General features: G+C 51.1%; 1 pseudogene; it reads left to right on the forward strand.

The window, feature by feature from the left end:
* The window catches only part of LOC124027916, a 26,209-nt pseudogene continuing 10,680 nt past the window's right edge, over positions 1-15,529 (forward strand).

Genomic DNA, 15,529 nt, shown 5'->3' on the forward strand with positions numbered 1-15,529 from the left:
TTTCCCACAATGCAGCGGAGCAGTGAAGGCGGGTTATCCGTGCATGGCAGGGGCAAACGGACATTATTGAATTAGGTAGCTAATAAACAACGAGGAACTTGTGAGCCAGTCAGTCCGGGACAGTACCATTGTTGTCAAAGCTGTATCCCGACCGTCTAGTCAACCAGACATGGCACCTTTCGCTCTCATGTTTTCTGGGGTTTGCCTTTTGAAAAAGTCATTCAGTCTCTTCTCCCACGCATCCAGTCTTCCAAGGTAACATAAGGAGCTAAACTTCCCGTTGTCAAGATAGATATGTTAGGTAGATAGTTAGTAAGCCACCCTGTACAATTTATAATTGGTATTTTAGATTTTTGGACATTCATAAAACAAATTATGCAAAGGAATTGCTTTATTTCCAGCTATCACGCCAGTATTAGTCTAATTATAGCCTAGTTAGTTAGCTAGTTAAGGTTAGCCAAGGTTAGCTTGACTGGCACTGACTGGTATCCAATGACATGTTTTTTTTTGTCAAGTGTTTTTAACCTTTAAAAATGGACAAGTCAGTTAAGAACAAATTCTTATTATTTCCAATGACTGCAAAAGGCCTCCTGTTTGGACGGGGGCTGGTGCCTGCTGGACTGTAAATTCATCAAGGTACTCCACTTTGTTTACCTTCGTTTATCTGTCTTCCCTAGCTCCGAACTCAGGCCCTGTGTCTAGTTAACTGACCCTCTCTGCCCATTCATCTCAATTTTACCTGTTGTTGTTGTCTTAGCTGATTAGCTGTTGTCTTACCAGTTGTTGACTTAGCTAGCTCTTCCAATCAACACCTGTGATTGCTTTATGCCTCTCTCAAATGTTAATGTCTTGTATACTGTTGTTTAGGGTAATCCCACTACATGCCTTAGATACCTCCTTTGTCCCATCTCCCACACATGCGGTGACCTCACGTAGTATAACCAGCTTGACCAGAGATGCAACCTCTCTTATCATCACTCAGTGCCTGGGCTTACCTCCACTGTACCCGCACCACACCATACCCCTGTCTGCACATTATGCCCTGAATCTATTCTACCACACCCAGAAATCTGCTCCTTTCTGGCCCTTGTTTGGACACTGTGTTAACTAACCTCCAAACGAGCTTCAATGCCATACAACACTCCTTCTGTGGCTTCCTACTGCTCTTAAACGCCTGCAAAACCAAATGCATGCTTTTCAACCGTTCGCTGCCCGCACCTGCCCGCCCGACTAGCATCACTACAGTGGACAGTTCTGACCTAGAATATGTGGACAACTACAAATACCTAGGTGTCTGGCTAGACTGTAAACTCTCCTTCCAGACTCATATCAAACATCTTCAATAAAAAATCAAATCTAGAATCGTCTTTCTATCGTCGCAACAAAGCCTCCTTCACTCACGCCACCAAACTTACCCTAGTAAAACGGACAATCCTACCGATCCTCGACTTCGGCGATGTCATCTACAAAATGGCTTTGAATACTCTACTCAGACGAAATCCAATTTGCTGTCACAGTGCCATCTGTTTTGTTACCAAAGCACCTTACACCACCCACCACTGCGACCAGTATGCTATAGTCGGCTGGCCCTCGCTACATATTCTTTGCCAGACCCACTGGTTCCAGGTCATCTATAAGTTTGTGCTAGGTAAAGCTCTACCTTATCTCAGCTCACTGGTCACGATAACAACACCCACCCGTAGCCCACGCTCCAGCAGATATTTCTCACTGGTCATCCCCAAAGCCAGCAATTCCTTTGGCCGCCTTTCCTTCCAGTTCTCTGCTGCCAGTGACTGAAACGAATTGCAAAAATAGCTGAAGCTGGAGACTTACATTTCCCTCAATAACTTTAAACATCTGCTATCTGACCAGCTAACCGATCGCTGCAGCTGTTCATAGTCCATCTGTAAATAGCCCACCCACCCTACCTCCTCATCCCCATACCTCATCCCCATATTGTTTTTATTTACTTTGCTGCTCTTTTGCACACCTGTATCACTACTTACACACCATCATCTGCACATCTATCACTCCAGTGTTAATCTGCTAAATTTGAATTACTTTGCTACTATGGCATATTTATAGCCTTACTTCCTCATGCCATTTGCACACACTGTATATAGGGGCGGCAGGGTAGCCTAGTGGTTAGAGCGTTGGACTATTAACCGAAAGGTTTCAAGTTCATATCCCCGAGCTGACAAGGTACAAATCTGTAGTTCTGCCCCTGAACAGGTGCTGTTCCTAGGCTGTCATTGAAAATAATTTGTTCTTAACTGACTTGCCTAGTTAAATAAAGGTAAAATAAAAAATATAGACTCTTTTTTTTCTATTGTGTTACTGACTGTACACTTGTTTATTCCATATGTAACTCTGTGTTGTTGTTTCTGTCGCCCCTGCTATGCTTTATCTTGGCCAGGTCGCAGTTGTAAATGAGAACTTGTTCTCAACTAGCTTACCTGGTTAAATAAAGGTGAAATATTTTTTAAATTAAAAATCTACGTCAAAACACATCACAACAAGAGATACCATAACACTACACAAAGAGAGACCTAAGACAACAACACGGCAGCAGCACAAAACATGGTAAAACATTATTGTGTGTCACGTGTGCCGAATACCACAGGTGGAGACCTTACAGTGAAATGCTTACTTACAGGCTCTAACAAATAGTGCAAAAAAGGTGTTAGGTGAGCAATAGGCAAGTAAAGAAATAAAACAACAGTAAAAAGACAGTGAAAAACAGTAGCGAGGCTATAAACAGTAGCGAGGCTATAAACAGTAGAGAGGCTTCTACAGACACCGGTTAGTCAGGCTGATTGAGGTAGTATGTAGATATGGTTAAAATGACCATGCATATATGATGAACAGAGAGTAGCAGTAGCATAAAAGAGGGGTTGGCGGGTGGCTGGACACAATGCAGATAGCCCGGTTAGCCAATGTGTGGGAGCACTGGTTGGTCGGCCAATTGAGGTAGTATGTACATGAATGTATAGTTAGTGACTGTGCATATATGATGAACCGAGAGTAACAGCAACGTAAAAGAGGGGTTGAGGGGGCTCACAATGCAAATAGTCCAGGTAGCCATTTGATTACCTGTTCAGGAGTCTTATGGCTTGGGGGTAAAAATGGTTGAAGCCTTTTTGTCCTGGACTTGGCACTCCGGTAACCGCTTGCCATGCTGTAGTAGAGAGAACAGTCTATGGCTGGGGTCATTGACAATTTTTAGCGCCTTCCTCTGACACCACCTGGTGTAGAGGTCCTGCATGGCAGGCAGCTTTGCACCAGTGATGTACTGGGCCTTACGCACTACCCTCTGTAGTGTCTCGCTGTCTGAGGCCGAGCAATTGCCGTAGCAGACAGTGATGCAACCTGTCAGGATGCTCTCGATTAGAGGTCGACGGATTAATAGGAATGGCCGATTTAATTCGGGTATTTTTGGGCGTCGATTTCTTACTTTTTTGCCCCACTGTATATAAAAAAAAGATTTAGTCAGCCACCAATTGTGCAAGTTCTCCCACTTAAAAAGATGAGAGGCCTGTAATTTTCATCATAGGTACACTTCAACTATGACAGACAAAATGAGGGGGAAAAAAATCCAGAAAATCACATTTGTAGGATTTTTAATGAATTGATTTGCAAATTATGGTGGAAAATAAGTATTTGATCAATTACAAAAGTTTATCTCAATACTTTGTTATATATCCTTTGTTGGCAATGACAGAGGTCAAATGTTTTCTGTAGGTCTTCACAAGCTTTTCACACACTGTTGCTGGTATTTTGGCCCATTCCTCCATGCAGATCTCCTCTAGAGCAGTGATATTTTGGGGCTGTTGCTGAGCACACAGACTTTCAACTCCCCCCAAAGATTTTCTATGGGGTTGAGATCTGGAGACTGGCAAGGCCACTCCAGGAGCTTACGAAGCCTTCGTTACACGGGCGGTGTGTTTGGGATCATTGTCATGCTGAAAGACCCAGCCACGTTTCATCTTCAATGCCCTTGCTGATGGTAGGCTTTGTTACTTTGGTCCCAGCTTTCTGCAGGGCATTCACTAGGTCCCCCCTGTGTGGTTCTGGGATTTTTGCTCACCGTTCTTGTGGTCATTTTGACCCCACGGGTGAGATCTTGCGTGGAGCCCCAGATCGAGGGCGATTATCAGTGGTCTTGTATGTCTTCCATTTCCTAATAATTGCTCCCACAGTTGATTTCTTCAAACCAAGCTGCTTACCTATTGCAGATTCAGTCTTCCCAGCCTGGTGCAGGTCTACAATTTTGTTTCTGGTGTCCTTTGACAGCTCTTTGGTCTTGGCCATAGTGGAGTTTGGAGTTGTGGACAGGTGTCTTTTATACTGATAACAAGTTCAAACAGGTGCCATTAATACAGGTAACGAATGGAGGACAGAGGAGCCTCTTAAAGAAGAAGTTACAGGTCTGTATCTACAATCCTACAATGTGATTTTTCTGGATTTTTTCCCCCTCATTTTGTCTGTCATAGTTTAAGTGTACCTCTCTCTTCTCCAGACCATTTCCGGAGACCTTCTCCCTTACCTCACCTCGCTCATCAACTTATCCCTGACCGCTGGCTACGTCCCTTCCGTCTTCAAGAGAGCGAGAGTTGCACCCCTTCTGAAAAAACCTACACTCGATCCCTCCGATGTTAACAACTACAGACCAGTATCCCTTCTTTCTTTTCTCTCCAAAACTCTTGAACGTGCCGTCCTTGGTCAGCTCTCCCGCTATCTCTCTCAGAATGACCTTCTTGATCCAAATCAGTCAGGTTTCAAGACTAGTCATTCAACTGAGACTGCTCTTCTCTGTATCACGGAGGCGCTCCGCACCGCTAAAGCTAACTCTCTCTCCTCTGCTCTCATCCTTCTAGACCTATCGGCTGCCTTCGATACTGTGAACCATCAGATCCTCCTCTCCACCCTCTCCGAGTTGGGCATCTCCGGCGCGGCCCACGCTTGGATTGCGTCCTACCTGACAGGTCGTTCCTACCAGGTGGCGTGGCGAGAATCTGTCTCCTCACCACGCGCTCTCACCACTGGTGTCCCCCAGGGCTCTGTTCTAGGCCCTCTCCTATTCTCGCTATACACCAAGTCACTTGGCTCTGTCATAACCTCACATGGTCTCTCCTATCATTGCTATGCAGACGACACACAATTAATCTTCTCCTTTCCCCCTTCTGATGACCAGGTGGCGAATCGCATCTCTGCATGTCTGGCAGACATATCAGTGTGGATGACGGATCACCACCTCAAGCTGAACTTTGGCAAGACGGAGCTGCTCTTCCTCCCGGGGAAGGACTGCCCGTTCCATGATCTCGCCATCACGGTTGACAACTCCATTGTGTCCTCCTCCCAGAGCGCTAAGAACCTTGGCGTGATCCTGGACAACACCCTGTCGTTCTCAACTAACATCAAGGCGGTGGCCCGTTCCTGTAGGTTTATGCTCTACAACATCCGCAGAGTACGACCCTGCCTCACACAGGAAGCGGCGCAGGTCCTAATCCAGGCACTTGTCATCTCCCGTCTGGATTACTGCAACTCGCTGTTGGCTGGGCTCCCTGCCTGTGCCATTAAACCCCTACAACTCATCCAGAACGCCGCAGCCCGTCTAGTGTTCAACCTTCCCAAGTTCTCTCACGTCACCCTACTCCTCCGCTCTCTCCACTGGCTTCCAGTTGAAGCTCGCATCCGCTACAAGACTATGGTGCTTGCCTACGGAGCTGTGAGGGGAACGGCACCTCAGTACCTCCAGGCTCTGATCAGGCCCTACACCCAAATAAGGGCACTGCGTTCATCCACCTCTGGCCTGCTCGCCTCCCTACCACTGAGGAAGTACTGTTCCCGCTCAGCCCAGTCAAAACTGTTCGCTGCTCTGGCTCCCCAATGGTGGAACAAACTCCCTCACGACGCCAGGACAGCGGAGTCAATCACCACCTTCCGGAGACACCTGAAACCCCATCTCTTTAAGGAATACTTAGGATAGGATAAAGTAATCCTTCTCACCCCCCCCCCCCTTAAAATATTTAGATGCACTATTGTAAAGTGGCTGTTCCACTGGATGTCATAAGGTGAATGCACCAATTTGTAAGTCGCTCTGGATAAGAGCTTCTGCTAAATGACTTAAATGTAATGTAAATGTACCTATGATGAAAATTACAGGCCTCAACTTTTTAAGTGGGAGAACTTGCACAATTGTTGGCTGACTAAACATCGCTGCGCTTGCAAAGAGCTGCTGGCAAAACTCACGAAAGTGCTGTTTGAATGAATGATTACGGGCCTGCTGCTGTTCAGTCAGACTGCTCTATCAAATCAGACTTAATTATAACATAATAACACACAGAAATACGAGCCTTTGGTCATTAATATGATCAAATGCGGAAACTATCATTTAGAAAACAAAACGTTTATTATTTCAGTGAAATACGGAAACGTTCGGTATTTTATCTAACGGGTGGCATCCCTAAGTCTAAATATTCTTGTTACATTGCACAACCTTCAATGTTATTTCATAATTACGTAATATTCTGGCAAATTAGGTCGCAACGAGCCAGGCAGCCCAAACTGTTGCATATACCCTGACTCTGCGTGCAATGAACGCAAGAGAAATTACACAATTTCCCCTGGTTAATATTGCCTGATAAACTGGATCAGTAGTTATAACTAGTGATTATGATTGATTGTTTTTTATAAGATAAGTTTAATGCTAGCTAGCAATTTACCTTGGCTTCTACTACATTCGCGTAACAGGCAGGCTACTTGTGGAGTGCCATGGTTAGAGCGTTGGACTAGTTAACTGTGCGGTTGCAAGATTGGAACCCCTGAGCTGACAAGGTGAAAATCTGTCGTTCTGCCCCTGAACAAGGCAGTTAACCCACCGTTCCTAGGCGGTCATTGAAAATAAGAATGTGTTCTTAACTGACTTGCCTAGTTAAATAAATAAATAATAAAAACATCTGTGTCCAAAAATACCGATTTCAGATTGTTATGAAAACTTGAAATCGGCCCTAATTAATCGGCCATACCAATTAATCGGTCGACACCTAGTGTGTAGTAGGGATTATGTATTGTGGTGTGGTGGCTCATTTCTCTAGTATCAAATGAGGAGAGACAAACTTATCACACAAGTCAGAGTTATACTTAAACTAAATCTTTAACAATGAGAGCCTTGCAATAGCATTTGACTTTCAATGATGCACCATTTCTAATACACCCCTTTCAATGATGCACCATTTCTAATACACCCCTTTCAATGATGCACCATTTCTAATACACCCCTTTCAATGATGCACCATTTCTAATCTTTCAATGATGCACCATTTCTAATACACCCCTTTCAATGATGCACCATTTCTAATACACCCCTCTCAATGATGCACCATTTCTAATACACCCCTTTCAATGATGCACCATTTCTAATACACCCCTCTCAATGATGCACCATTTCTAATACACCCCTTTCAATGATGCACCATTTCTAATACACCCCTTTCAATGATGCACCATTTCTAATACACCCCTTTCAATGATGCACCATTTTTCTTTCAATGATGCACCATTTCTAATACACCCCTCTCAATGATGCACCATTTCTAATACACCCCTCTCAATGATGCACCATTTCTAATGAACCATTGAAAAGTGACAACACAAAAGTAGATCCTTTATAGCCGAGATGCACCCCTCTCAGCCTATATGACGAACAACAGATACATAGAATGGGTCACGAGGTTAAGATTTGTATGAAAGGTATCTATAACACATAGAATGGGTCACAAGATTAAGATTTGTATGAAAGGTATCTATAATACATAGAATGGGTCACCAGGCTAAGATTTGTATGAAAGGTATCTATCTATAATACATAGCAGACAGCATCTGCTGTGTCAACAGTTTTCATTGTATAGACCAGTGACTGGTCCATCTCACCCTGCTACGGTATAGAACAGAAACATTACCTCATTCTCTGGAATGATCAGCAGCAGCTACTCTTCCTGGGGTTTATTATGGATCCCCATTAGTTCCTGCTAAGGCAGCAGCTACTCTTCCTGGGGTTTATTATGGATCCCCATTAGTTCCTGCTAAGGCAGCAGCTACTCTTCCTGGGGTTTATTATGGATCCCCATTAGTTCCTGCTAAGGCAGCAGCTACTCTTCCTGGGGTTTATTATGGATCCCCATTAGTTCCTGCCAAGGCAGCAGCTACTCTTCCTGATACGGTATAGAACAGAAACATTACCTCATTCTCTGGAATGCTCTTTAGGTTTTATCACCCAAAGACATCGTAAATCTCCAGTCAGTGTAATCTCCCAGAAGCCCATCCTCAGTAGAACACACACACAATAGTTAACAAAATACTCTATTCTGTTGCATAACACAACCATGATGCAATAAAAGCATTATAACATAATCTTGCAATTTTTCCATTACAAGGGATAATGTGTTGTAGGGATAATGTGTTGTAGGGATAATGTGTTGTAGGGATAATGTGTTGTAGGGATAATGTGTTGTAGGGATAATGTGTTGTGTGTGTTGATAAGGTTCGTCAATGTGATCCCAGCTGTAAAGAGTTTGACCACCATTGCAGGCGCTCCCCTAAGAGGCCCCTGAACGGATACATGAGATTTGTGAAACAGCAACAACCTCTCGTTGTCAGGGAGTATCCAGGTGACTGGTGTTAGAATGGACAGTATCTCTACAGCTTCACTCATTCATTTGTCTTCACACATCACTGAGTTAATGTTGATGTGAGTTTCAGATGTCAAATCTGTCGATGTGATAAGGAAGATTGCACAGCAGTGGAGAACTCTGACAGCAGACCAGAAACAGGTAGGTTGTGTCTTGACTCAGTAGGGACACTTCAGTAGACCGCAAGGCCCCCCACCCCCAGACCCTGACACTGTGGACAGCAAGGCCCCCCAGACCCTGACACTGTGGACAGCAGTGGAGAACTCTGACAGCAGACCAGAAACAGGTAGGTTGTGTCTTGATTCAGTAGGGACACTTCAGTAGACAGCAAGCCCCCCAGACCCTGACGCCGTGGACAGCAAGCCCCCCTGACCCTGACGCCGTGGACAGCAAGGCCCCCTCCCATACCCTGACGCCGTGGACAGCAAGGCCCCCTCCCATACCCTGACGCCGTGGACAGCAAGGCCCCCCCATACCCTGACGCCGTGGACAGCAAGGCCCCCCATACCCTGACGCCGTGGACAGCAAGGCCCCCCATACCCTGACGCCGTGGACAGCAAGGCCCCCCATACCCTGACGCCGTGGACAGCAAGGCCCCCCATACCCTGACGCCGTGGACAGCAAGGCCCCCCCATACCCTGACGCCGTGGACAGCAAGGCCCCCCCCATACCCTGACGCCGTGGACAGCAAGGCCCCCCCCCATACCCTGACGCCGTGGACAGCAAGGCCCCCCATACCCTGACGCCGTGGACAGCAAGGCCCCCCAGACCCTGACAGCAGGGCACCCCAGACCCTGACACCATGGACAGCAGGGCACCCCAGACCCTGACACCATGGACAGCAGGGCACCCCAGACCCTGACACCATGGACAGCAGGGCACCCCAGACCCTGACACCGTGGACAGCAAGGCCCCCCATACCCTGACACCTTGGACAGGGCACCCCAGGACACCTTGGACAGCAGGGCACCCCAGACCCTGACACCTTGGACAGCAGGGCACCCCAGACCCTGACACCATGGACAGCAGGGCACCCCAGACCCTGACACCATGGACAGCAGGGCACCCCAGACCCTGACACCTTGGACAGCAGGGCACCCCAGACCCTGACACCTTGGACAGCAGGGCACCCCAGACCCTGACACCTTGGACAGCAGGGCACCCCAGACCCTGACACCTTGGACAGCAGGGCACCCCAGACCCTGACACCTTGGACAGCAGGGCACCCCAGACCCTGACACCTTGGACAGCAGGGCACCCCAGACCCTGACACCTTGGACAGCAGGGCACCCCAGACCCTGACACCTTGGACAGCAGGGCACCCCAGACCCTGACACCTTGGACAGCAGGGCACCCCAGACCCTGACACCTTGGACAGCAGGGCACCCCAGACCCTGACACCTTGGACAGCAGGGCACCCCAGACCCTGACACCTTGGACAGCAGGGCACCCCAGACCCTGACAGCAGGGCCCCCCAGACCCTGACATCATGGACAGCAGGGCACCCCAGACCCTGACACCTTGGACAGCAGGGCACCCCAGACCCTGACACCTTGGACAGCAGGGCACCCCAGACCCTGACACCTTGGACAGCAGGGCCCCCAGACCCTGACACCTTGGACAGCAGGGCACACCCAGACCCTGACAGCAGGACCCCCAGACCCTGACACCTTGGACAGCATGTCCCCCCCCCCATGACCCTGACACCTTGGACAGCAGGGCCCCCAGACCCTGACACCTTGGACAGCATGCCCCCCCCCCCAGACCCTGACACTGTGGACAGCAAGGCCCCCCAGACCCTGACACTGTGGACAGCAGTGGAGAACTCTGACAGCAGACCAGAAACAGGTAGGTTGTGTCTTGATTCAGTAGGGACACTTCAGTAGACAGCAAGCCCCCCCCCCCCCAGACCCTGACGCCGTGGACAGCAAGCCCCCTGACCCTGACGCCGTGGACAGCAAGGCCCCCTCCCATACCCTGACGCCGTGGACAGCAAGGCCCCCCCATACCCTGACGCCGTGGACAGCAAGGCCCCCCATACCCTGACCTGTGGACAGCAAGGTGGACAGCAAGGCCCCATACCCTGACGCCGTGGACAGACCCTGACGCCGTGGACAGCAAGGCCCCCCATACCCTGACGCCGTGGACAGCAGGCCCCCCCCCCATACCCTGACGCCGTGGACAGCAAGGCCCCCCCCCATACCCTGACAGCCCCCCTGACGCCGTGGACAGCAAGGCCCCCCCCCCCCACCCTGACGCCGTGGACAGCAAGGTCCCCCCCCCATACCCTGACGCCGTGGACAGCAAGGACCCCCCCATACCCGACGCCGTGGACAGCAAGGCCCCCCATACCCCGCCGGACAGCAGGGCCCCCCAGACCCTGACACCTTGGACAGCATCCCTCCCAGACCCTGACACCTTGGACAGCAGGGCCCCCCAGACCCTGACACCATGGACAGCAGGGCCCCCAGATATCTTCTTTCTCCGTGTGTGACGGAGAGTACATTTGACACTTCTGTAGTCCATGTTTGCACCTTCCATCAGAGAAGACGACACAGACTGTCATGCGTCTACTTCCTACCAACATGGATGTACTTGCCAGTATTTAAATAACTGAAAATAGGCTGTTTGACTTATAGCCTACCTGAAATTGACATATCAGTGTTGTTGTACTGTGGACAGACTTGTGTGGTTAATTAGCTAAATACATGTTGACTTTCCCCACAGCCTTTTCAACAGGCGTCAGTGGTTGCCAGGGAACAGTTTAAGGTGGACATGCAGGGGTACCAGTCGCAGCTCACACCTGCACAGGCTGCTGCTCTGAAACAGGAGAGGAGACTGAGGCTGGCCAAGAGGAAAGCCATCAGGAGGAAGAGGGTGAGTGTAGCTCATTGATCTTCATAGTAGAGGTTGACCGATTAATCAGAATGGCAGATTAATTCGGGCCGATTTCAAGTTTTCATAACAATCGGAAATCTGTATTTTTGGACACCGATTTGGCCAAATTTTTTTAAATTGTATTTTAATTTATTTTTTACACCTTTATTTAATCTTTATTTAACTAGGCAAGTCAGTTAAGAACACTTTGTTTTTGCATTATTTAAACCAAATTGAACATGTTTCATTATTTATTTGAGGCTAAATTGGTTTTATTGATGTATTATATTAAGTTCAAATAAGTGTTCATTCAGTATTGTTGTAATTGTTATTATAATCAGCTTTTTCGGTCCTCCAGTAATCTGTATCGGCTTTGAAAAATCATTATCGGTCGACCTCTACTTCATAGTGATGTGCTGTGGGCCGTGGACACTTTGGCATGACAGGCCCCTCCTAGTGAATGTAATGGCATACTACTAAGGCCTTGTGATAGTATTAGTAGTGGTGTGTTCTGATGTTGTGCCACTGAAATGTTCCTGGTGACTCGTCTGACTTGACCAACATCTTCCACTTTTAGGAGTTGAACAGTCTTGGCAAACCCAAACGTCCCCGGTCGTCCTTTAACATCTTCATGGCAGAACATTTTGAGGAGTCCAGGGGGACGACCACACAGGTTGGTACTGAGGAGTCCAGAGGGGGGGAACCACACAGGTTGGTACTGAGGAGTCCAGAGGGGGGTGGACCACACAGGTTGGTACTGAGGAGTCCAGAGGGGGGTGGACCACACAGGTTGGTACTGAGGAGTCCAGAGGGGGGTGGACCACACAGGTTGGTACTGAGGAGTCCAGAGGGGTACTGAGGAGTCCAGAGGGGGGGGTGGACCACACAGGTTGGTACTGAGGAGTCCAGAGGGGGGGGACCACACAGGTTGGTACTGAGGAGTCCAGACTGAGGAGTCCAGGGGGGTGGACCACACAGGTTGGTACTGAGGAGTCCAGAGGGGGGGGTGGACCACACAGGTTGGTACTGAGGAGTCCAGAGGGGGGGTGGACCACACAGGTTGGTACTGAGGAGTCCAGAGGGGGGGGGGGGTGGACCACACAGGTTGGTACTGAGGAGTCCAGACCACACAGAGGGTCCAGGGGGGGTGGACCACACAGGTTGGTACTGAGGAGTCCAGAGGGGGGGGTGGACCACACAGGTTGGTACTGAGGAGTCCAGAGGGGTGGACCACACAGGTTGGTACTGAGGAGTCCAGAGGGGGGGGGGTGGACCACACAGGTTGGTACTGAGGAGTCCAGAGGGGGGGGACCACACAGGTTGGTACTGAGGAGTCCAGAGGGGGGGTGGACCACACAGGTTGGTACTGAGGAGTCCAGAGGGGGGTGGACCACACAGGTTGGTACTGAGGAGTCCAGAGGGGGGTGGACCACACAGGTTGGTACTGAGGAGTCCAGAGGGGGGGGGACCACACAGGTTGGTACTGAGGAGTCCAGAGGGGGGGGGGTGGACCACACAGGTTGGTACTGAGGAGTCCAGAGGGGGGGACGACCACACAGGTTGGTACTGAGGAGTCCAGAGGGGGGTGGACCACACAGGTTGGTACTGAGGAGTCCAGAGGGGGGGGACCACACAGGTTGGTACTGAGGAGTCCAGAGGGGGGTGGACCACACAGGTTGGTACTGAGGAGTCCAGAGGGGGGTGGACCACACAGGTTGGTACTGAGGAGTCCAGAGGGGGGTGGACCACACAGGTTGGTACTGAGGAGTCCAGAGGGGGGTGGACCACACAGGTTGGTACTGAGGAGTCCAGAGGGGGGGGACCACACAGGTTGGACCACACAGGTTGTACTGAGGAGTCCAGGGGACGACCACACAGGTTGGTACTGAGGAGTCCAGAGGGGGGTGGACCACACAGGTTGGTACTGAGGAGTCCAGAGGGGGGTGGACCACACAGGTTGGTACTGAGGAGTCCAGAGGGGGGTGGACTGAGGAGTCCAGAGGGGGGGACCACACAGGTTGGTACTGAGGAGTCCAGAGGGGGGTGGACCACACAGGTTGGTACTGAGGAGTCCAGAGGGGGGTGGACCACACAGGTTGGTACTGAGGAGTCCAGAGGGGGGTGGACCACACAGGTTGGTCCTGAGGAGTCCAGAGGGGGGGTGGACCACACAGGTTGGTACTGAGGAGTCCAGGTTGGTACTGAGGAGTCCAGGGGGTGGACCACACAGGTTGGTACTGAGGAGTCCAGAGGGGGGTGGACCACACAGGTTGGTACTGAGGAGTCCAGAGGGGGGTGGACCACACAGGTTGGTACTGAGGAGGAGTCCAGAGGAGGAGGGGGGTGGACCACACAGGTTGGTACTGAGGAGTCCAGAGGGGGGTGGACCACACAGGTTGGTACTGAGGAGTCCAGAGGGGGGGACGACCACACAGGTTGGTACTGAGGAGTCCAGAGGGGGGTGGACCACACAGGTTGGTACTGAGGAGTCCAGAGGGGGGACGACCACACAGGTTGGTACTGAGGAGTCCAGAGGGGGGGGACCACACAGGTTGGTACTGAGGAGTCCAGAGGGGGGGGTGGACCACACAGGTTGGTACTGAGGAGTCCAGAGGGGGGGTGGACAGGTTGGTACTGAGGAGTCCAGAGGGGGGACGACCACACAGGTTGGTACTGAGGAGTCCAGAGGGGGGTGGACCACACAGGTTGGTACTGAGGAGTCCAGAGGGGGGTGGACCACACAGGTTGGTACTGAGGAGTCCAGAGGGGGGTGGACCACACAGGTTGGTACTGAGGAGTCCAGACCACACAGGTTGGTACTGAGGAGTGGACCACACAGGTTGGTACTGAGGAGTCCAGAGAGGTTGGGGGGTGGACCACACAGGTTGGTACTGAGGAGTCCAGACCACACAGGTTGGTACTGAGGAGTCCAGAGGGGGGGGGTGGACCACACAGGTTGGTACTGAGGAGTCCAGAGGGGGGTGGACCACACAGGTTGGTACTGAGGAGTCCAGAGGGGGGTGGACCACACAGGTTGGTACTGAGGAGTCCAGAGGGGGGTGGACCACACAGGTTGGTACTGAGGAGTCCAGAGGGGGGGTGGACCACACAGGTTGGTACTGAGGAGTCCAGAGGGGGGGTGGACCACACAGGTTGGTACTGAGGAGTCCAGAGGGGGGGTGGACCACACAGGTTGGTACTGAGGAGTCCAGAGGGGGGTGGACCACACAGGTTGGTACTGAGGAGTCCAGAGGGGGGGTGGACCACACAGGTTGGTACTGAGGAGTCCAGAGGGGGGGGGACCACTCAGGTTGGTACTGAGGAGTCCAGGGGGAGTCAGGTTGGTACGGAGGAGTCCAGGGGGGGACCACTCAGGTTGGTACGGAGGAGTCCAGAGGGGGAACCACACAGGTTGGTACTGAGGAGTCCAGAGGGGGGACCACGCAGGTTGGTACAGGTTGAGGAGTCCAGAGGGGGGGAACCACTCAGGTTGGTACTGAGGAGTCCAGAGGGGGGACCACTCAGGTTGGTACTGAGGAGTCCAGAGGGGGTGGGACCACACAGGTTGGTACTGAGGAGTTACTGAGGAGTCCAGAGGGGGACCACACAGGTTGGTACTGAGGAGTCCAGAGGGGGGAACCACACAGGTTGGTCCTGAGGAGTCCAGAGGGGGGACCACACAGGTTGGTCCTGAGGAGTCCAGAGGGGGGACCACTCAGGTTGGTCCTGAGGAGTCCAGAGGGGGGGGGGGCACTCAGGTTGGTACTGAGGAGTCCAGAGGGGGAGGGGAACCACACAGGTTGGTACTGAGGAGTCCAGAGGGGGGGAACCACGCAGGTTGGTACTGAGGAGTCAGAGGGGGGGGTGGGGGCACGCAGGTTGGTACTGAGGAGTCAAGAGGGGGGGGGGGGGGCACGCAGGTTGGTACTGAGGAGTCCGGGGGGCGACACAGGTTGGTATCT

This window comes from Oncorhynchus gorbuscha, unplaced genomic scaffold (assembly GCF_021184085.1).
Source record: "Oncorhynchus gorbuscha isolate QuinsamMale2020 ecotype Even-year unplaced genomic scaffold, OgorEven_v1.0 Un_scaffold_3554, whole genome shotgun sequence".
Taxonomy (NCBI): domain Eukaryota; kingdom Metazoa; phylum Chordata; class Actinopteri; order Salmoniformes; family Salmonidae; genus Oncorhynchus; species Oncorhynchus gorbuscha.